Source organism: Solanum stenotomum, chromosome 1 (genome assembly GCF_019186545.1).
Source record: "Solanum stenotomum isolate F172 chromosome 1, ASM1918654v1, whole genome shotgun sequence".
Taxonomy (NCBI): Eukaryota; Viridiplantae; Streptophyta; class Magnoliopsida; order Solanales; family Solanaceae; genus Solanum; species Solanum stenotomum.
The window spans coordinates 69,336,708-69,359,385 of record NC_064282.1 but is presented as its reverse complement, the minus strand read 5'-3'; the positions used below and the strand labels follow the sequence as shown (position 1 = coordinate 69,359,385).

Sequence of the window (22,678 nt, the reverse complement as noted above, 5' to 3'; positions counted from 1 at the left end):
AGAAAATAGGAAAATTTTCAATTCGAATATGGCAAATGATAGTGTTGTTTTCAATAACACTAACAAAAAATTTAGTGTGATTAGCATGTATCTAGGATATTAGATCTGTGAAATACATATATCCGGTGTGATGCATCCCAGATACGCGAGCAAGATAAGAGAGTGGCGAGCGAGATGGAAGGGAGGAGATGGTGTGAAACTTGTCTTTGTATCCTAGATACATGCGAATCCACTTGGATAGAGTGTATCTACAACAAATTACATATAATTTTGAGTCTATGTATCCCGAGACACATGTATCTGGACACACCATAAGCTAATAAGATTCATAATATTACAACATAGCGTACATCTAAGTAATTAACTCATACACTAATGAGAATTCTATAAGTTACCCTTAAATAAATAGTTTTGGCTCATGGGCCTACCCCATCCTGACCCGATAAAGCCTCAATGGCCAATGGCTTATATCGTAAGGGCTTATAAGACCTAGTTTTAAATGGGCTTCAAAAATCATATCCCAACCCTACCCCAAATAACGGATTGAGTTGAGTCGGACGCATGGGCAAAGCCCATTTTGACGGATCTAATAATATATAGTATAACTTACATAAATCCCATAATATAAAACTTAAATTACCTTCTATCCCTATTTTTTTTCTAATTACACAAATTTCATGTTTTATAGACATTTTGGATATATAATTAAGGATCTGGATACATTATTGATGATACATTATGTATCAATTTATTGCACTTATTAAGGAAAAAAAAAGGTGAAAATTAAATTAAGTGTCACGCCCCGAGCCTACATCCTGGGCGGGACTGGCACTCAAGAATCATTGCTAGCCCCAAGCGAACCCTTGGCCTGACTTACTTACTCAGCGGAAGACTTAGACATAAGAAAGAGAATCAAAATACAAGATAACTCAACATGTCTCAAAACTAAACAAATAATGTTGTAAGAAAATAAACATTTAACTTAGCCAAAGTGGCAACTCAAATTTGAACATAAGTCAATAACAAGATAATGACGAATGAACTAACATTTGACTGACTATCTATGAAGTCTCCAAAACAACTGAGATGGATGTCGAGACAAGCCCCACGACATCCTAATGAACTAATAATAATATTGAATGCAATAAAAGGGATCCTCTGCAAAGCAAGGAGGCTCACCACAAGACTCTGAAAAGCTCAACTGGATCAACGGTGAGCTGGATGCCGATCCTAGTTACTTGTGTCTGCATCATAATAAGTTGCAGACCAAATGGCATGAGTACATTGAATGTACGAGTATACGAGGGGACTTCTAAAACAAGACATAAGCTTGAAAAGAACTGAAGAACTTACCTGGCTCAACTCAACTCAACATAACTGAACTCATTTCAATATAAAGCAGTTTAAAACAAGTGCAATATAAAGAAAAGTTGTTTAAAACATGATGTCAACTCTGTGTGTATGCAAAGATACATATAAATCTGAAATATATGTAAAAATACAATAAACTGTGTATATAAGAATACAATTTCTTCTATGGGAGTTTCTCTAATCGATAACCATCACATAAGAGTTATTGTGATGATATAGCATTTTGCCTCACGATCTTCAGACCATTGAAACTTCACTGTTTTCTGAGTTAACTTTGGTTAAAGGGGATGAAATAGATAAGAACCCCTTTACGAACCTTCTATTATAGTCGGCCAAACCCAAGAAACTCCTAATGTCAGTTGGAGATGTGGGTCTAGGCCAATTCTGCACTGCCTCAATTTTCTGAGTATCAACTTTAATTCCCTCTCCAGACACAATGTGGCCTAAGAATGCCACAGACTCAAGAAAAAACTCACACTTAGAGAACTTGGCATATAACTCCCTATCTTTTAAAGTCTAGAGAACTATTCTGAGATGACTAGCATGGTCTTCTTCATTCCTTGAATAGAATAGTATGTCATCAATGAAGACGATAACAAGCACATCTAAATAAGGTTTGAAAATTCTATTCATAAGGTCCATGAATGTTGCAGGTGCATTGGTCAAACCAAAGGACATGACTAAAAACTCATAATGACCATAACGGGTTCTGAAAGTTGTCTTTGGAATGTCACATTCCCTTACTCTTAACTGATGGTAGCCAGATCTGAGATATATCTTAGAAAAACAAGTGGCACTCTGAAGTTGATTGAAAAGATCATCAATCCTTGGGAGAGGATATTTGTTCTTGATGGTAACTTTGTTCAACTGACGGTAATCTATACACATCCTAAGGGAACCATCCTTCTTCCTCACAATAAGACCGGAGCGCCCCAAGGTGAGACATTTGGTCTAATAAAACCCTTATCAAGGAGATCTTTCAACTGTTCTTTAAGCTCTTTAAACTCTGTTGGTGCCATTCTATATGGCAGAATAGATATAGGACGAGTATCTGGAAGAAGGTCTATACCAAAGTTTATCTTTCTCTCAGAAGGGACTACAGGTAGATCATTAGATCATCTGGAAAGACTTCTGGAAACTTTTTTACTATTGAAACTGACTGAATATGCGGTATCTCAACACTAGAGTCATTAACTTGGACTAAGTGATAGGCACACACTTTAGAAACTAACTTCATTTCCATAAGGTACGAAATAAAATAACCCTTAGGCATTGTTGAACTACTTTCACACTCTAAGACTGGCTTATTTGGAAACTGAAACTTGACAACTCGAGTTCTACAATCAACTAAGGCATAACAGGCATGAAGCCAGTCCACACCAAGAATGACATCAAAATCTACCATGTCTAACTCGATTAAATCGGCCATGGTACTTTTGTGATTGACGAAAACGAGACAATCACCATAGACTCTCTCTCTGCTAGAATAGACTCACCAACAGGTGTAGAAACACTGAATGATTCACTAAGTTGCTCAGGAATAACATCAAAATTCATCGCAACATAAGGAGTTACAAAAGATAAACTCGCTCTTGGGTCTAGCAAGCATAAACATTATAGTTAAAGACTTAGATCATACCAGTGACAACATCTGGCGAATCCTCTTGCTTTTGGCGACTGGTGATAGCATATAGGCGGGTTGATTCTCTGCCAGTACCTAAAGTAGCTCCTCTAGGTGCAGCTCTGTCTGGTGGAGCAGCTGAAGAAGACTGGACTCTATTGCCCCCATTACCATTACCCTTATTGTTCTTTGGACACTCTCGCATGAAATATCCATTCTAGCTACAATTGTAACAACAGTGGAGCTCTCACGACATGTACCTGAGTGGTTCCTACCACACTTAGTGCAGGCAGGAGGGTTACTACCCCCTTGCGCCACACTACCCTGGGAATAAGTAGGCTTGGCTCTGAAATTCTAACTATTGTACTCACTTTTGTTCTTTGGTGCAGGTGACGAAGCAGGTCCCTTCTGTTTTTGTTGGAAGATTGACCGGTTGACATTACTCTTCTGCTGCTCAGACTCATTCCCTGTCTTAGCTCTTTTATTCTTAAACTCTTCTCTATCCATTAGTTTCTCTTCCTCAACCTGCTGCACATATACCATTAACCTCAATATATCCATATCCTCAATTAGAATCGCTGCCCTGCCCTCTTTTCTTGATAGATGGGACAACCCAGCAATAAACAAGCTCATTCTACTCCTCATATCCGCAACTATATCTGGAGCATAACAGAACAATTGGGTGAACTTCAAGCCATACTCATGAACACTTAGTGACTCTTGCTTAAGGGTAAGGAACTTTCGTACCTTTGCCTCTTTCAATTCTTGGGGCTGTCTTAGCTCTTTTATTCTTAAACTCTTCTCTATCCGTTAGTTTCTCTTCCTCAACCTGCTGCACACATACCATTAACCTCAATATATCCATATCCCCAATTAGAATCACTGCCCTGCCCTATTTTCTTGATAGATGGGACAACCCAGCAACAAACAAGCTCATTCTACTCCTCATATCCGCAACTATATCCGGAGCATAACGGAACAGTTGGGTGAACTTCAAGCCATACTCATGAACACTTAGCGACTCTTGCTTAAGGGTAAGGAACTCTCGTACCTTAGCCTCTTTCAATTCTTGGGGAAAGAAACGCCTCAAGAAGGCCTCCTCAAAACAAGCCCTACTCGCAGGTGGTGCATCCTTAGCTCAATTCTTCTTCCATTGATCGAACAAAATCCTAGTGACACCTTTCATTTGGTATGCAGCGAATTCCACCCTCTCAGTATCAGTAACATGCATGACATCAAATACCTTTTGCAGCTCCTTCATAAAGTTCTCTAGATCCTCAGTAGTGTTTGAACTAGTGAAACTTGGAGGGTTCATCCTCAAGAACTCACGAATCCTCGAAGTGTCAGCCTCTTCTTGTCAAGCTCCTCTTTGTTACCCAACCTGATTAGTCATAGCTTGACTTAGCATCCTAATTGCTTCCCTAAACTCAGCATTGGCAACTTCTCCTTGGGGTTGCACTTCAAGTGCATTGGGTACCCCTTGCTCCTCAATATTACGCCTAGCAGGACGGTCTCTGACAGCACTTCGTGGAGGCATGATTATCTAAAAACACACGCAAGCACGAATTAGAAGGAAAATTTTTAGATATCGAACTCTAATGCACGAAATGAGTGTGAAAGAAATGAGAAATTTTCCTAAGTGTTACAGCCTCCTAATTATAGATCTGGCGCATTTCACACCGATAACTAGGACTCTACAAACACAACTTCATAAACTCCATAGGACTCTTGAACCTTGGTCTCTGATACCAAGTTTGTCACGCCCCGAGCCTACACCCTGGGCGGGACTGGCACTCGAGAACCATTGCTGGCCCTAAGCGAACCCTTGGCCTAGCTTACTTACTCAGCGGAAGACTTAGACAAAAGAAAGAGAATCTAAATACAAGATAACTCAACATGTCTCAAAACTAAACTCATAATGTTTTAAGAAAATAAACATTTAACTTAGCCAAAGTGGTAACTCAAATCTGAACATAAGTCAATAACAAGATAATGACGAATGAACTAACATCTGACTGACTATCTATGAAGCCTCTAAAACAACTGAAATGGATGTCGGGACAAGCCCCACGACATCCTAATGAACTGATAATAATACTGAATGCAATAAAAGGGATCCTCCGAAAAGCAAGGAGGCTTACCATAAGACTCTGAAAAGCTCAACTATATCAATGGTGTGTTGGATGCCGATCCTAGTTACATGTGTCTGCATCATAATAAGATGCAGGACAAATGCCATCAATTTATTAAATGTACGAGTTTTCCAGGGGAATTCTAAAACAAGACATAAGCTTGAAATGAACTAAAGAACTTACCTGGCTCAATTCAACTCAACATAACTGAACTCGTTTCAATATAAAGCAGTTTAAAACAAGTGCAATACAAAGAAAAGTTGTTTAAAACATGATGTCAACTCTCTGTGTATGGAAAGATACATATAACTCTGAAATGTATGTAAAAATACAATAAACTGTGTATATAAGAATACAATTTCTTCTGTGGGAGTTTCTCTAACTGACAACCATCACGTAAGAGCTACTGTGATGATACAACGTTTTTCTTCATGCTGCCAGGGCTGTCCTATACCTTGCCGAGGGTATAGAACTTGAACTACTAAGTGGATCCACTATTCTATGCTAAAAAGCACTAATGGAATCATCTAAAAGTATGACCCTTTTCTACCCATGATGGCTACATGGTTTATGGGGGCTGTGAGTTGTCTGAACTCTCCCCCATATCGGTGCTCAATACTACTCCCAAAATATGATACTAGCTCTTATGTTTAAAAACATACTTCTTTCTGGATTTAAGATAATTTCTCAAAAACTTAGCTCAAAGGCTATCTTGGAAATCAATGTTTCCTCTCTTGCTTTATTTAGAAAGCGATTACTCTTATTTGAAAACTAGCTCAAAGGCTCTTTGGAAATCTTAGTTTCCGTTCTTATTTAAATATGAAAACATTTTAAACTCTTTGGGAATACATAGTCCCCATATACTTCTTTGAAGAAATGAACTTCAAACTTTACTCTTTACTCAACTTGAACTTTAAGTCTTAAAACAAAGTTAAAAGCATTTGCAAAAGATTTCTTGAAAAGACTCTAAGAACTTCATAAACTCTATGGGGACGCGACACACCTGACCCACCCCAGGTGCATTTGACGAATTTTTCAACTCGTTTTCTGATCCTAAATCGTTTTAAATCAATTCCTTTTCTCAATACTTTCTTAGATTCAGATACCCAAAACATGTACACTAGAATCTAACTCGAAAAAACTCTTAACATCGCTAAAACGTCTCAAGAAAACCCATCAATCACATGTAAGTTCAAGAATGAAAACAATTCAAGAACACAACTCAAGAACATCAAATTATAACTCTTTTAGAACGAAAATCGATGAATTAAACAGGTTTGGCGCGTGGGTGAATGGACCCAACTCTATGTGATCTCACATACCTCGTAGGGATCACCACTTGACGAAATCCAGAAGCGATTCCTTATGAAGACGACGAAACTTGAACTTCTTCTCCTTTCTCCTATTTTCTCCAAGCCCTAGCGTAGATTTCCAACTTTTCTAAACTGACCAAATTCAGTTTTGACCCTTAATTAATTCACTAAAATGAATTAAATTAATTGGGTAAGGAAAAGACCAAACTACCCTTTCAAAATCCGGATTGGACTTTCCTTATTTGAACAGCGCAACTTCGAATATGCATATCTCACTCATACAAACTCGGAATCACGCAAACTCGGCGGCGTTGGAAAGCTTATATCAAGATATTTCCTACGATATCTGGAAACACACCTAACTCATCCTGAGCTAGAAGTTATGGTTGTTTGAAGTTGACAAAAAATCCAACTTAACAAACTTAACAAATTTTCCAGATTTTATATTCTTTCCAAAAATGACTATTTCCACTTTTTAACTTCTTTCTAGTTCTTTCTAGTTACAGGGTGTTACATTAAGATCTTATAGTATTCATCTGTTGCACTAATTAAGAGGGAAAAAAATTGAAAATCAAATTAAGATCTCATAAATTGCGCTATTCCATTCCAAATTATTGTTAAGAATTCAGTCATATATGTAACAAACTAAAAAATTAAAAAAATAAATTTCTTCTTCCTGTTCATCGTTCTCTCTGCTTAATCCATTAGCCGAAAGTTTCATACAATACATAATAAATATTTTGATCTTTTACGTTTCTTCTTACTTTCAATCATACAGAGATAAATCGTAGCAAAACGAAGAAATTCAAATTTTCAAATTGTTTCGGCCCACCTATTCAACGAAGAAACCTTTCAGTTTGATTCAAAAACTTTTGTCAAAATTTTGGGTAAGTGAGGTGAGTTATGAAGGATACAGAAGTGATGAAATTGTTGTCGGACAAACAATTTCTTTTGTGAATGTTCAAATTCATCGAAGATCCTTTCAATTTTGATTCAAGATTGTCAAAAATTTTGAGATCCGAAATTCTTCTCCCAATTCATCGAAGATCCTTTCAATTTGGATTCAAAATTGTTGAAAATTTTGAGTTTCAAAATTATTCTCCTAGTTCATTGAAGATCCTTTCAATTTTGATTCAAAATTATCGAAAATTTTGAGAAGATACATCATGAAAATCCTTTCAATTTAAATTGATAAGTGTTGTATTTCTACTAGATACATTAAGGGTGTGTTTGGTTTGGAGGAAAATATTTTCCAAAAATGTTTTCCAATTTTCTCATGTTTGATTGGCTTAAAATGTTTGGAAAATGTTTTTCAAATCAATTCATTTTCCTCAAATTTAAGGAAAATGACTTCCCTTCCAAAATTAAGGAAAACATTTTCCTAAACTATAGAGTAATCCTTTAATTTTTTTTCTTACCCTACCTATATCATGTACCCGACCCTCCCCCTACCCCCTCCCTCCGCACCACCATCACTCAGGCCACCCCGTCAATTATTTTAAAAAAAAAAAATTATTTGTGGAAAATATTTCAAATTTCAAATTTTAATTTTTTTTCATTTTTACGCCACCCCTACCCCCACGCACTACCGCCCCACCCCACCTAGGCCATTCCCGTCAAAAAAAAAATTAAGAAAAAAATATTTTTGAGAAATATTTCAAATTTAAAAAAATAAAATCATTTCTTACACCACCCCCACCCCTACCCCCTCTCCCCGCTCCACCCCCCATCAATTTTTATTTTTTAAAAAAATTGCTTTTGGAAAAAATTTCAAATTTAATGCCACCCCCACCCCGCCCCACCCGCCTCACCCCCCGTCAATTTTTTTAAAAAAATGCTTTTGGAAAGTTTTTCAATTTTTTATGCCACCTCCACCCCCCTAGCCGCCTACCCCCCAGCGACTCCGTCAATTTTTTTTTCCTTAAAAAAAAAATTTGAATTTTTTTTTCCTAGGTTGTATTTTGGAACGGTCATCGGGGTCTTGTCCTAGTTTGGGTGTGGGGGTTGGATCCTAGATCAATTATCGGAGTTGATTTTTGGATCATAAATTATTTTCCTAAAGAGTATTTTTTTTTTTTAGTCTCAAGGCAAAATAAAAAGATATCTTTTGAAAACTATTTTTCATTGACCAACCAAACATTAAAAAATATTTTTACTCTTCAACCAAACATAAGAAAATAAGTTAGAAATGCACTTGTTTTCGAAGAAAACGTTTTGTAGGAAAACATTTTCCTTCCTACCAAACACACCCTAAATGATAAATATTTTCTTAATATAGTATATTTATGTAAGTTTTCCCTGATTCATGCTATTAATTCTCTTCACTAGAACAACACCAAAATAAAATTATATGCATACTAAATCAGAGGATAGAGATTAATTCTACTTACATCTCAAGAAAACACATATATTCAATAGGAACAAAAAGTAACAAATTATTATCCAAACCAAGCTAGAAGAAACAGAGTCACTTTGACAGGTTTAGACCAAAGACAAACATGACTACATTCTTACACACAGATTAAAAATAACATATAGAAATGATGTAGATTAAGAAAAAAAATCGAAAATAAGGATGCCATGTTTGCTACATTTACAAAGCATCGTGAGGGTTTGTACAAAAAAGCTAGCGAGCTCGTTACAGAATGCAATGTTGACATTAGAATAATGATGATTTCCCCTACTAGTAAGTCTCATTTAAATTTCGCCCTATAGTTAATGCAGTTATTTCTCGTTTTCAAAATCCTGATATGCAGTTAAGTGAAAGTACAAATCTAGAAGTGAATGCTGCTAGAAATAAAGTGAATCAACTCAAAAATAGGCTTGAAGAACTTGAATGTCATAGAAGATATTGTGATTGCTAAAAAGAACTCTTATGACCAAATGACATAAACAAGACATAAAGGTTGATGAGAGTCGATTGAGCAGCTCAATACAGATGAAGTGTTCATATATAAAACTTGGCTAAATGAAACTAGTTCTAATATACACCATCGTTTGAATCAATTAGAAATTGAAGCTTCATCCTCAATGAGATATGAATCTTTTGGAGTGTGAAATTTGAAAAATTCAAATTACAAATGATTGACCCTAAAACATCACGTATAGATATATTAGGGAAGACTCTAGTAAGTTTAAATCTATATTAATAAGGTGTTATTTTAAAAAAAGTTTTATTTCAATAATGCTACAAACATGTATTATGATATATTTTCATTAATAATATATTGATATGGTTAGTCTGAATTATTGTTTATGAGAATAGAGTTTCATGTGTTGTTCAGAAATACCTTTATAGATATATATTGACAGAATTTATCGATGATCACATAAAATTGACATCAACATTCATTTAAACATCTCAACTAAAATTTATTTATTTTAAACACATTAAATAAGACTTGACAGTGTCATTTCAACACGTTTTACTAAGTGGCACATTAACGTTTTACTAGGGACTATGGCGCGGGGTAAATGTGGGGCGGGGTGGATTTAAAGGTTATGAAGGGCTGGTGGGATGCGGGGCAGGTTCAAGTGAGTTTTTTTAAAACTAATGTGGGGCGGGGCGGGTTGCGGATATATATGACTTTATGTTGGTTCAAACTTAAGTTTTAACTTTTTACATGTTATAAGAGTGATAAAGCACTATTTATTAAGATAATTTCTTTAAAGCTACTAACATATTCAAGATAGTAANTCCAGTCTCTGTTGTCTACTTTTGGGACTTGTACTCATTTTGTTAGTAGCTCTGTACTAGTGACTTCCAGGTTCTGTGAGGGATCTTTATTTGTATATATGTTTTTGGTTTGCTTCCTCCTATTTATATTGTTATTTGTCTACTCTTGTTTAGTTTCTACCCTCACACCCATTACTTGTTGTTCCGGGTTACGGGTTGGCTTACCTGCTGGTGGGTTATAGTAGGTGTCATCATGACTTGAGAAATCGGGTCGTGACAAGGTTGAAAATGAAAAACATTGTTATGCGGGACGGGGAGAAGCGGATTAAAAGATATGCAGGTTAAGCTCAACCCACCCCGCACCGCCCCATTGTCATCCCTACGTTTACTAAGTCGACACATTTCAACATGTTCTACTAAGAAGGTCATGTTTGTTAAAGGAGGAGGAGATGTCAAAACGGGGGAGGAAAAAAAAGAAGTGTTGCAATTTTTTTTTATTTTCTTCTTTATTGAAATGCAACGTTTATTAAATCATGTTTGTAAATTATTATAAATTATGATAAACCATGGCCGTTTCAAAAAAGAAAAATTAAAAAAAATGAATTCACAAATATTAATCTCAATGTTAACAGTATTGTACAAATATTGCCTTGTCCTATGTATCGTGTATGGTTACTTGGTCACATAAATTATTGAAGCAATACAATTTTACATGTGCATTATGTCTGGCCTGCATTGCGTTGCTGCCATTTCCATCTTCTTTTACTTGTTTTTTTTTCTTTTAGAAATGACAACCCAATGTATCAAATTATGTGTAATGCGCTTTTGAAGAAGGACTTAGCGGATCATATTTTCTTAAGTACAATTTAATCTTATTTTTCTCCTAGAAAAGTTAGTTTTACGAATTGAACATGTTATGTAAAATTGTACAACGACAACTTAGACTCAAAGGAAAATATAGTTATTTAGTTGCGGGTTCATCTTGTATGAAGAAAGAAAAATATTTTCAATTTTTCTATGGTTGGTGTGACAAAATGTCTTGAAAAAAAAATTCTACACAAAAACAAGTTCCATAAAAATGCGCTAAAATGACTTCCCAAATAGAAGTGGGGAAAACAAATTTTACAAGTGACATTTCAAGGTCATTGTCTCCTCCACAACCATCCATGCATGATGCACGCACCCAACACCCTCTGCCATCCGCGAAACCTTATTCCCCACTCCATCTCACACCCAAAATATTTTGTTAGATTACATATAAATATTCNTTGGTCACATAAATTATTGAAGCAATACAATTTTACATGTGCATTATGTCTGGCCTGCATTGCGTTGCTGCCATTTCCATCTTCTTTTACTTATTTTTTTCTTTTAGAAATGACAACCCAATGTATCAAATTCTGTGTAACGCGCTTTTGAAGAAGGACTTAACGGATCATATTTCCTTAAGTACAATTTAATCTTATTTTTCTCCTAGAAAAGTTAGTTTTACGAATTGAACATGTTATGTAAAATTGTACAACGACAACTTAGACTCAAAGGAAAATATAGTTATTTAGTTGCGGGTTCATCTTGTATGAAGAAAGAAAAATATTTTCAATTTTTCTATAGTTGGTGTGACAAAATATCTTGAAAAAAAAAATTCTACACAAAAACAAGTTCCATAAAATGAGCTAAAATGACTTCCCAAATAGAAGTAGGGAAAACAAATTTTACAAGTGACATTTCAAGTTCATTGTCTCCTCCACAACCATCCATGCATGATGCACCCACCCAACACCCTCCGCCATCCGCAAAACCTTATTCCCCACTCCATCTCACACCCAAAATATTTGTTAGATTACATATAAATATTCTTGAAATAATAATCTATAAAGATTAGACAATCAAAAATATTTTGAAAAGTAAATGGTAAATATTGTTATAAACTATCTACAACAATGGGAGGGATTATATATATTATTTTAGTGGATAAAGATTAATTAATTAGAGGTAAAAAAAATCAATTATAATAATTGTAAAAATAAAAACAAATCTTGACCATTTATTTTTCTGTTGTCTAGTCCTTGTATTTTTTCTATAAATACTTTTTACACCATTTCAACTTTTTGATTCCTTTATTAAGTATTCATACCTTTAGACTATCTACTTTAGAAACTGTTGTCGTCGCCCTTTTTATCTTTTCCTTCGAACGATCATTTGTTTTTCAATATCATATATTTGGGTAATTAGATCAATTTTTCCATCTTAAAAGATGTCTAAGCTATTGTTCAAGATATTCTTCTCAATGGTTAGTTCACTCATCGAATCAATTAGTATAAAAATATTCACATTTTGCTTGAAGTCAAATAGGGTTACCTCTTCATTATCATCATCCTCTTCCGATTTTGCCATAAAGGCGAACACAAAATCAAATATTTATTTGTCTTCTTTTACTACGAACATGGAAGCACCATGAGGGTATTCAAAATAATTTGAATTACTTGAGGTATTTCCCCAGATGGCTGGAGCTTACTTCACCACATAATCAGTCATTTCTCTTTTGCTTGACTTGTTAGCGACCTGGTCCCTTCTTTTGTCATTGTTTCCTCCAGACTTGACATATTCCTTGTGTTCAACCTTGTGCCAGTCTCTGATGAAGTGAATTGATTTACCAAACTTGTGACACAAGTCATTTGAGTTTGTAACCTTGTCAAGGTTTCCTTTCTTCATGTGACCTCTATGTTTTCTCATGACTTTTTGAAATCTTCGAGTGAGGTAGGCCATGTTCTCATCTATTTGAACGCCCATTGTAGAATATACCATTAAATCGACTCTCTTCCAAGTGTAGTGGAGCAACCATCTTTTCTACAGGATTCTCTCTTGGTGTTAACCAGATAGAGAGCCCAAGTTCGGATACTAATTGATAGAATAGATGTGTCCACTAGTAATCACTGGACAAGTCCCTCAACAAGTAATAGTGCAGAAAATAAATAGTTCAAAGTAAATCAGACACAAGATATTTTTACGTGGAAACTCTCTTGCTCAAGGGAGGAGAAAACCACAACCTATACTCACAGAAGAATTTCCAACCGAACTCCATTTCACTCAAAGCAGAGCAAAGCTTTAGATTACAAACTCTAGTTTGTAACATAGGAATTAAAAACACTTTAATCCATTCCCCCTTGTTTTAACAACTCTACTACAAGCAAAAAAACTAAGCAATAACTCTATTGCCACTAAACCAACTAACTCTAGTAGATCTAGACTTCAAGAATCCAACAAGGCTAAGTCTAGCCACCAACTCAGATCTCAAAGATAAGAGCATAAACAAGCAGCAACTATGTTACACCCACACATCAAGTTGGCACTCCTAGGCAACTCTACCCAAGAGAACATCAAAACAATGATGTAAAGAGGCTTGACTAAAATATAGATGATTCAACTAACTAGTTAATCCAACTCAACCTAAAGATTTAGACAAGTAACCGATCTACTGTCCTTTATAACTTAGACAAGCAACCAATCTACTATCCTTTATAATCGATCTACAACAAAGCTCAAAATACAACAAAGACGCTCCATCACTCCATTAGGTCCCGGGACGCTCGAGGCATGTGCTCCGAGCCCCCCAACCCTCCGGAGGCTCGAGGTACCCATCATACATAGAATTGTCGTTCATTGCTTCTGCTCGATGGTAGTATGGAGAGTACTTTTAAGAAAACAGAATATCACCTATAGTAATGGCCGTAACCACTCTTTACATTTGTTTGTACCATACAGGAAGACAAAAACTGGCCTCTTTTTCTTATCGGTTTCCTTCCTGCTTAATACCAAGACAGGCAACTGCCCTTGCTCTCCTTCCTGGAAACAGTGACTTCATGGTCAATACTTATTGCTGTAGACATTGAGAACATTATTTGACTGCTATGCTCAGTCTTTTTAAATTATTGCAAAACCACTGCATAGCGAGCATCCAATTCAAAGAGCTGAAAAGAAATAGAGGGTAAACATTTTTATACCTCACAGGCCCATTGTAGCGCATAATTTATCAATGTTGACAATTTTATCCCCTGATTCCAAGTCCACAATTCATGGTCATCTATGTATTCGATCTCAGGAGTTCTCACTGTGTCAGAAGTTGACATAGATTCATCCATGGAGACTAATGATCCATCTAAGTGAGATGGAGAAATGTCCATGTTGCAAGTTGCAGGAACATGAATGGCAGTGATCATAGGCACAACTGCATCACTTCTAATCTGAAACAAAAAAATTAGAAAAAGAAAATAGAAGGAAAGAATAGAAAAACATCAGTTGATTTAGGATAGATGACTGACCAATGGCTACAACAGATATATTTCAAAGGGCTGGGAGTGATCCTTGAGTTGAAATTAGTGTCCATCAATGCTTTGAATGGATAGGTGTTCCAAATCAATGCAAAATCTAGAACACTCTCATCCAGCCAGCTGATATCGTGGCTTTACTGTTTTAGGAGATGCAGCACAAGGGGAAAAAGATATACAACAGACCTGATCATAAAAGATCAGTTCTGGTAGCTCTTCCACTTGGATATAATGCTTCGTTAGGCTTTCTGGCTGATATGTCGATGACCACATTTAATTTAACAAAATCAGAAATTCAATACAAAAACATTGAATATGTACATTAGGAAAGGGTGCTAGGAATGCATTACCTTCGACTTCATTGAAAGTTCAAGTGCATGTGGAGATGCTCCTAGATGCACAGGGACATCATCTGCCAAAGGAGAACTGGATCAACAAAATGTTTTTAATACACGGTTCAATCAAATATCAATGTTGGTCATACCATGATATCTAATCCAACCTCCTTGAAAAAACAACTCATATCCATTGCCTTTCTATGTGCTTTGACACAATTCTGATTCTGCAACAGATGACGACTTCCAGCAGTGACTGAATTTGATTAGGGCAATTTTGGATGCATAGACGTAGAAGGGAAAGTAGGTGCCAAAGACCTAGTGAATGGAGCTCATGATGGTCATATAAATGTAGCTCTGAAAGAGAGGAGGGAAGACGCCCTACTTCCAGCAGTGACTGAATTTGATTTTGAGGTAATTAATAAGTAGTTAGATACCGAAGAGAGGTGAGGCTTTTGAGATGTTGGTTGCTTAATGTTTTCAGATTCTCTATGGTAAGCATTTGAATAGAGGAAGGAANGTACCATGATATCTAATCCAACTTCCTTGAAAAAACAACTCATGTCCATTGCCTTTCTCTGTGCTTTGACACAATTCTGATTCTGCAACAGATGACGACTTCCAGCAGTGACTGAATTTGATTAGGGCAATTTTGGATGCATAGACGTAGAAGGGAAGTTAGGTGCCAAAGACCTAGTGAATGGAGCTCATGATGGTCATATAAATGTAGCTCAGAAAGAGAGGAGGGAAGACGCCCTACTTCCAGCAGTGACTGCATTTGATTTTGAGGTAATTAATAAGTAGTTAGATACTGAAGAGAGGTGAGGCTTTTGAGATGTTGGCTGCTTAATGTTTTCAGATTCTCTATGGTAAGCATTTGAATAGAGGAAGGCAACTCCCAATTTCTTGCAATTGATGATCCAAAGGACTTGTCAATTGTAGGGCAATCCTCCTTGAGGAAAGGACTCTATTTCTGGACAATTACGCAGTTGCAGTGTATTAAGAGATGGAAGGAGTTCCTGCATACGTTCTGGCAGCCACTTCAACTTCCAACAGTCCTCAATAATCAGTGACGTCATCTGGGTCCCCCCACATGCGACCGAAAGTATTTCAGCAGTCTCACAATTCCAAATATCGAGTCTTTTAGTGGCAGTAGGAATCAAAAACCTCCTAGTAAGGTTGTGGAAACTCCAAATACTCATCTATACAATCACATTCTTTCACTCTCAATTCCTTCAGAAACATACTCATCTCACCAACTGGCTGCTCCAATTTCAATTTCTGGCAATGAGATATGGTTATGCTCTTCAAGGATTCAGCAAAATGTTTTCTTTGATGTAGAGCAGAAGGCTTTGAGATATCATTAAGTGCTTTTCTTCCACCAATCCCTCCTCCTCTTTTCTTCGAGATACCATTCTTTCCCACCAGAAAAGCCCCTGCTAAGAAATAGTATATCACACCAATGTATATTCTAGTTGTTAGATGAAATTTGTATCATTATAGTGTATACTTGTATTCTGATCTTGAATCAGGTAAGCTGAAATATAGATAGAAAACTTACAGAATTGATTTTCAGTCTTGTTCCAAAAACATTTCTGTAATTCCCCACCCCCACTACCCCCCTTCCATTTTCAACTATCAAGAAATATTACCGTTAAAACCAAAAATCTCCAAAATAATACCCAGAGCAGAAATGAAGCAAGAATTAAACATCAATAAAGATAGAAAACTCACAAAGTTGATTCGATCAACTAAAATTTTCGGTCTTGTTCAAAAGTTTATTCGTAAATTCTTGAAATTGGAAACCCCCAACCCCAACGATCAAGAAACCATACAATTAAAACCAAAGGTTCATAGTAAACCCAGAAATCTCAGTGAAGCAAGCTTAAAATCGCAAACCCCCACCTCCACCCCTCCCATTTTCCATCAAGAAATCTTACATGTAAAACCAGAAATCAGATGGAAACATCTTCAATTGTTGAAATCGGAAACCCCCAACCCCCACCCGTCCCATTTTACAAGTAAAACCAGAAATCACAGTGAAGCAAGCTTGAAATGGGAAATCCCATTTTCAACCATCAAGGAATATCAATACAGCTAGAAAGCTCACACAATTAATTCGAGGATGACAATATTTCTTCTTTCTTGGCGATGTATTACAATTCGAATTCCAAAAGGGAAGCTTTGGCGATATAGAGACATAGCTCAACGGTCACTAATGAGCCTTTTGGTTTAGGAACTTACAATTAAAACCATCAATATCGACCATGACAATCTTTCGATTTATTCCAAATTTTTTGTGTGTTTTAAAGTTGCCAAAGAGAAGCTTTAGAGACGTTGGGCAACGTGAGAAAATCATCATATCATATAATAATGTCTTTAACCAACGAAGAGATGTCTTTCAATAATAATGCACATGTGGGAGGTAAAGTAACAAAGACAATTTACATGGGCATTTAATAGTAGGAACAACTTATATCATTTTGTTGGTGAATAAACTTTTGCTTTCTTAGATTTTTTGTGATACATGAATTATATTAATTTGTAGGAGGTAACGAAGACAGGGGAAGTCACTGGAGTTGTCTAAGGATCCGATAGTTTCTCACCTCCAAATTCTAAAGCTAAGAAGAAGAAAAGAGTTAAGGATCTAACACGTTTCAGATAGCAAAAGAGCCAAACTATACTATTCAACAATATAGAGAAGGGAATTCATGGAACATCATCCTTAGAACGAGCATGCGGGATTGGGAAATGGAGGAGTTGGTCAGCCTACTAGCAGCACTTCACAATGTTGCAATTAACAGTGAAACACTAGACCAACTCAATTGGGTAGCAAAAGGGGATGGGAAGTTCTCAGTTATAGCAGCATTCAAGCTTCTAGGCACACAAAATGCAATTACAGCCACTGGTGTTGGAAGCTTATATGGAAGATCAAGTTGCCCCCGAAGATTAGTTGCTTCAGCTGGATTGCACTTCATGGAGCTTGCCTGACCCAAGACAACCTAGCCAGAAGGAAGTTTGAGATGGCTAAGAGATGTTATATGTGCATGAAGGAAGCAGAAACACACAAACCACCTATTTGCAGCAGATACTATGGAGTATGTTTCTAGGTCTTATTGGTCGCAAATGGGTCATGCCTCAGAATATCAAGGATGTATTGATAAGCTGAAGTTGCTGGAAGTTGATAGAACCATCAAGAGAATCTGGAAGATGATGCCTGCAGTCATTGTTCGGAGTATCTGGAACAAAAGGAAAAGAAGATGCTTTCATGGAATATCAACTACCTACCAATCTTGAAAAGCTAATTGCCTCATGTATTTGTATAGTTGGGTTTATTTATCCCCTCTAGATTCCCCTGATTCATTTCGTAACTTTGTCAGCTCTCTGGCTCTTAACTAACAATGTAAGAGGAGAGCTGACCTTTTTCGACTTTGCTTTTGTAACTATTAAGCATCTACTTGATGCCAGCAATAGAATTAATTACATCATCAAGAAAAGGCTCTAACACATCTATATACTTCAGTCTCAGAAGCAATTTTCGTAAAGACTATGCCTTGCTTTTCTCTTAATGAAATATGGAAAAATTGGTAGAAAGAATATCAAAGGTCAGATAGGACCAGAAATATTAATATTATCACTTTGAAGAGACAACTTGAAAACTTAAAATGGAGGAGATGGAGACGTAATACCCAAAGAAGTTGATGAAAGTCAAATCCAAATATTAGATAAGGCTCTTTTGAAAGAAAGGATTGTCGCAAAAGTCCTCAAAGTTCACCTAAAGATTTAGCACTGAAAATCTCTTCCCTCGAGGATTTTATGGATATTGCAAAGATGATTTTTGCAGAAATTATTAGTGCCTTTGAGGCCCAAGAACAAAGAAGTATGAGGTATCATGAAATCGCTCATGAGCTAGCTTTATAAGTCAATAATATGATCAACCCAAGTTCTTCAAAAAAAGGTAACATTTTAGTGGAAAAGGCAAAAGTTACAAGAAGAAAAATGTAGCTCAACCTTCTCACAACCATTGCGAAAAAGGAAAGTTACCATCATCCCACCACCTTTGAAATGTAGATATTGCAAAAGAAATCACCGGATGGAAAAATTTTGTTTCCATAAGCAAAGGCAGCAACAAGAACAGCAGGTAAACCTTGTTGTGATGAAGAAGAAGAAGAAGAGACAGCATTGTTATTGGCACTCCAGGAGAAAGAAGTTCAGCTTCAAAATTGAAATGTCGAAGAATGTTTTGTGAATTCCAACCACAAGGTTTAAGGTGTTGGAGAATGAGCTTTGTATTGGAAGAAGAAAAGGCCTTATTAGATTTTTGTGATACAAGAATTATCTTTATTCATGTATAATGAAATTTATTTAAGACCATCTCCAATCCACCTCTATTTTACTCTCCATTCTCCATATATGGAGAGTAAAATAGTGAATGGGCAACCCACCTCCATATCACTCTCTATTCTTCATATTTAGAGAGGTGAATAGTAGCTCTCCATTCTCCATATATGGAGAGTAAAATAGAGAGTGGCACTCCAATCCACCTCCATATCACTCTCTATTCTTCATATTTAGAGAGGTGAATAGTAGTTCTCCAAATTTGGAGAACTACTATTCATGCTCTCTATTTCACTTTTTAAATATTTTATTATTATTTATATGACTTTCTAATTAACATATTATTTTCCATATAATGTCATTAATATTCATAATTCTTTTTAAATGTAATATAATATGTTAAAAAATATATTATTTAATATATACTACTTTCATCCCGAATTAATAGTTTTTTAATATTTTCTAATTTTCGTCAATAATATAATTTGATTTTATTATTAATTTTCACTATAAAATACACAAAATTAAAATGATAAGATGAAAAATTTAATTTAAAAATAGAATACATAAAATGATAATTTAAATACAAGATAACAATACATAACATAATAATTTAAATACAAGATAAAATACAATACATAACATAATAATTAATTCGCGATGAAACAAGAATCATGCCGAAAAGATGTTGAATGCGCATTCGGAGTTTTGCAATCACAGTTTGCAATTATTGCAAGACCGTCACGTTTTTGGAGAAAGGAAGTGTTACATGATATAATTGAGGATGAATGTGATCTTAATGCACCAATTCAAGATGTTGTAGAGGCTCCAACTCCAACAACAGATTTGAACAATTTTTAGCTAGACATAAAAAAAATTTAAGGACAAAAATGCTCATTTTATACCCTGTAATGCATTAATAGAGCACATATTGGAGCAATGTAATAATTTCGAAAATTGAGTGTATAAGTAATATTTATGTAATTGTTTCACTTTTTTTTGAATTTGTCTATTAATTATATATTATATGATATTTTTTTGCAATTTAAGCTATTTAAAAATTTAGAATAAAATATTATATTAAATTAAAAAAATTAAAAATAAAATTTTATATCACACGAAAACTATATAAAGTAATTATTGGGAAAAAGAAATAAAGAATTTATATTATAAAATAAGAAAATAAGAATGAAATAGAAATAATAATATAATATTGAGGAGAGAGAAAAAGATTCTTTTTTTAGATAGTAAAATAGAGAATTGAGTTGGAGTTGGTTGTGTGAGAAATATATACGAAAAATATTATTGAATTATGTATCTAAATGGTTACATTGAGACCCTATTTATAGACACTACATTGGAATCCTTTTCCAACTAGGATTCCTATTCTTATTCCTATTCCTATTCCTATTCTAAGTAGGAAACACTTATTTCTATTCTAACACTCCCCCTCAAGCTGGTGCATACAAATCATATGTACCTAGCTTGTTACAGATGTAATTAATACGAGGACATGTGAGGGACTTGATGAAGATATTTGCAAGCTGATCATTTGACTTCACAAATTTCGTAACAATATCTCCCGAGAGTATCTTTTCTCTGACAAAGTGACAGTCAATCTCAATGTGCTAAGTCCTTTCATGAAACACTGGATTTGATGCAATATAAAGAGCCGCTTGATTATCACACACAAGTTCCATTTGATCAACTTTGCCAAATTTTAGTTCTCCCAGCAACTGTTTGATCTAAACTAGCTCACAAGTTGCTGTCACCATTGCTCCATATTCTGATTCTGCACTAGATCGAGCAACCACATTATGTTTCTTACTCTTCCATGACACATTTACAACAATCCATTTTTTGGACTTTCAAGATCTTTCTCTCTCCTCTCTTTCTACTGTACCAACGTTCTTCTTCGTCTTTCTTCACCGACCAACGCCGGTGAAGCATCGACCAACGCCGGTCAGCGAGCAGCCGCGAAAACCTGCTGGAAACCGGGTGCCGCCGCCGATCCGGCTTTCTCCTCCTTCTTCTTCTTCTTCTCGCTAGCAAGCAGAGGCGACGCCGACTAGAAGCATCGCGAGGACCAGCTACGACCAGCTACGACCGGCGAGGACCAGCTACGACCGGCGAGCTTCTTTCTCTGTCCTCCGTTGTTCCAGTGAGGACGAAAACAACAAACAGGACTTCCAACTGCTCTGAGCAGTGAGCGGCGAACAGCCAACTCCGGCGCAGGCAAGGCAGTCACAGGTGAGTCCGACCAGATCTGGCCGGAAAAAACCCAAAGACCACCGAAGTCCTCCATCTTCACCAACCAGGTTCTATCTATCCTTTTTTTTGCAGATTTTGTGATCGTGTTTTCTACATTGAAACCCTTCTTGTTAGGTATTTTAGCCTTGCTTGGTAGGTATTCACACCCTAAGTTCAATTAATTGAAGAGCATAGGAGTAGATTTTAGGGTTACTGATTGAGCAGTGTGCAATTCATCCTATTATTGGGTTTGTTCCAATTTATTTTGGCTGGTTCTGATTAGCATTTTAGCTCAGAACAGGGCTCCATCCTTTATATTTCAGATCAGTTCTTGCTTGTTTTTTGTAGTTCAGATCAGTGCTTCAGTGTATAGTATAGTTGTGCTATCGTGTCTTTTGGAGAATACACTACACTTGATCTTTTAGTTTAGCTGCTATCTGGCCTGTTTAGAGTATACTCCTGTGGCAGGAATTTTTTGTTTCTGTTTGAAGTGTATTTCAGTGTAGATTTTACAGTAGATTCAGTAGCTTTCAAGTGGATTTGGTATCTGATGGTGGTGTTGAGTCATGTCAACGGTTGAGGCCGAGGACGAGGGAGAATAGTGGTAAGGGGGTTACGGGTTCCCATAAATTGAGGGTAGGATCTTGGAACATAGGTTCGCTAACGGGGAAGTCCTTAGAGTTAGTGAAAATTCTCAAGAAGAGAAAGATAAATATAGCTTGTGTCCAAGAGACTAGATGGGTAGGTTCCAAGGCTCGGGATGTCGATGGGTTTAAGTTGTGGTACTTAGGAGGTTCTAGGGATAGAAATGGAGTGGGCATTCTAGTAGACGGGGATTTGAGGGAGCAAGTGGTGGAGGTTAGGAGGATCAATGATAGGTTGATGTTGATTAAGCTAGTCATTGGAGGTTGTACTTTGAGTGTTATTAGTGCTTATGCACCTCAAGTGGGCTTGGGCGAGGAGGCCAAAAAGCTCTTTTATGAGGATTTGGATGAGGCAGTTAGAGGTATACCAATCACCGAGAAAATTGTCATTGGTGGAGATTTTAATGGCCATATCGGGGCAACTTCTAATGGCTTTGATGATGTTCATGGAGGCTTTGGTTTTGGGGAGAGAAATGGGGGCGGTTCTTCGCTTCTGGATTTTGCTAAGGCTTTCGAGTTGGTGATTGCCAATTCATGCTTTCCGAAGAAGGAGAACCACTTGGTTACCTTTCGTAGCTCGGTAGCGAAGACTCAGATAGATTACCTACTCCTTAGGAGGGGTGATAGATGCCTCGTTAAGGACTACAAGGTTATCCCAAGTGAAAATTGTACT

The 22,678-nt window shown here is 36.3% G+C and overlaps 2 long non-coding RNA genes and 1 pseudogene across 3 annotated transcripts in view; 1 reads left to right on the top strand and 2 right to left on the bottom strand.

Annotated features, from left to right (window-relative positions):
• The first annotated feature begins 2,536 nt into the window (after positions 1 to 2,536).
• Positions 2,537 to 9,494, top strand: LOC125855888 (agamous-like MADS-box protein AGL29; annotated as a pseudogene).
• Positions 9,495 to 12,421: 2,927 nt separating this feature from the next.
• On the bottom strand, positions 12,422 to 14,700 carry LOC125869243 (uncharacterized). Of its 2 annotated transcripts, none has more exons than XR_007446791.1 (3): positions 14,433 to 14,700; positions 14,115 to 14,354; positions 12,422 to 13,956 (listed from the first exon to the last, which is right to left on the bottom strand). It is a non-coding gene; the product is annotated as an uncharacterized LOC125869243 (long non-coding RNA). The 2 variants fall into 2 exon arrangements; XR_007446792.1 differs by having other exon boundaries at positions 14,115 to 14,349.
• An 88-nt stretch (positions 14,701 to 14,788) lies between these two features.
• Positions 14,789 to 22,678, bottom strand: part of LOC125869253 (uncharacterized) — an 8,933-nt gene continuing 1,043 nt past the window's right edge. The window contains exons 3-4 of the long non-coding RNA XR_007446793.1: positions 15,298 to 16,209; positions 14,789 to 14,850 (exon numbers count right to left, since the gene is read on the bottom strand). This is a non-coding gene — a long non-coding RNA (uncharacterized LOC125869253). The remainder of the gene's footprint in view (positions 14,851 to 15,297; positions 16,210 to 22,678) is intronic.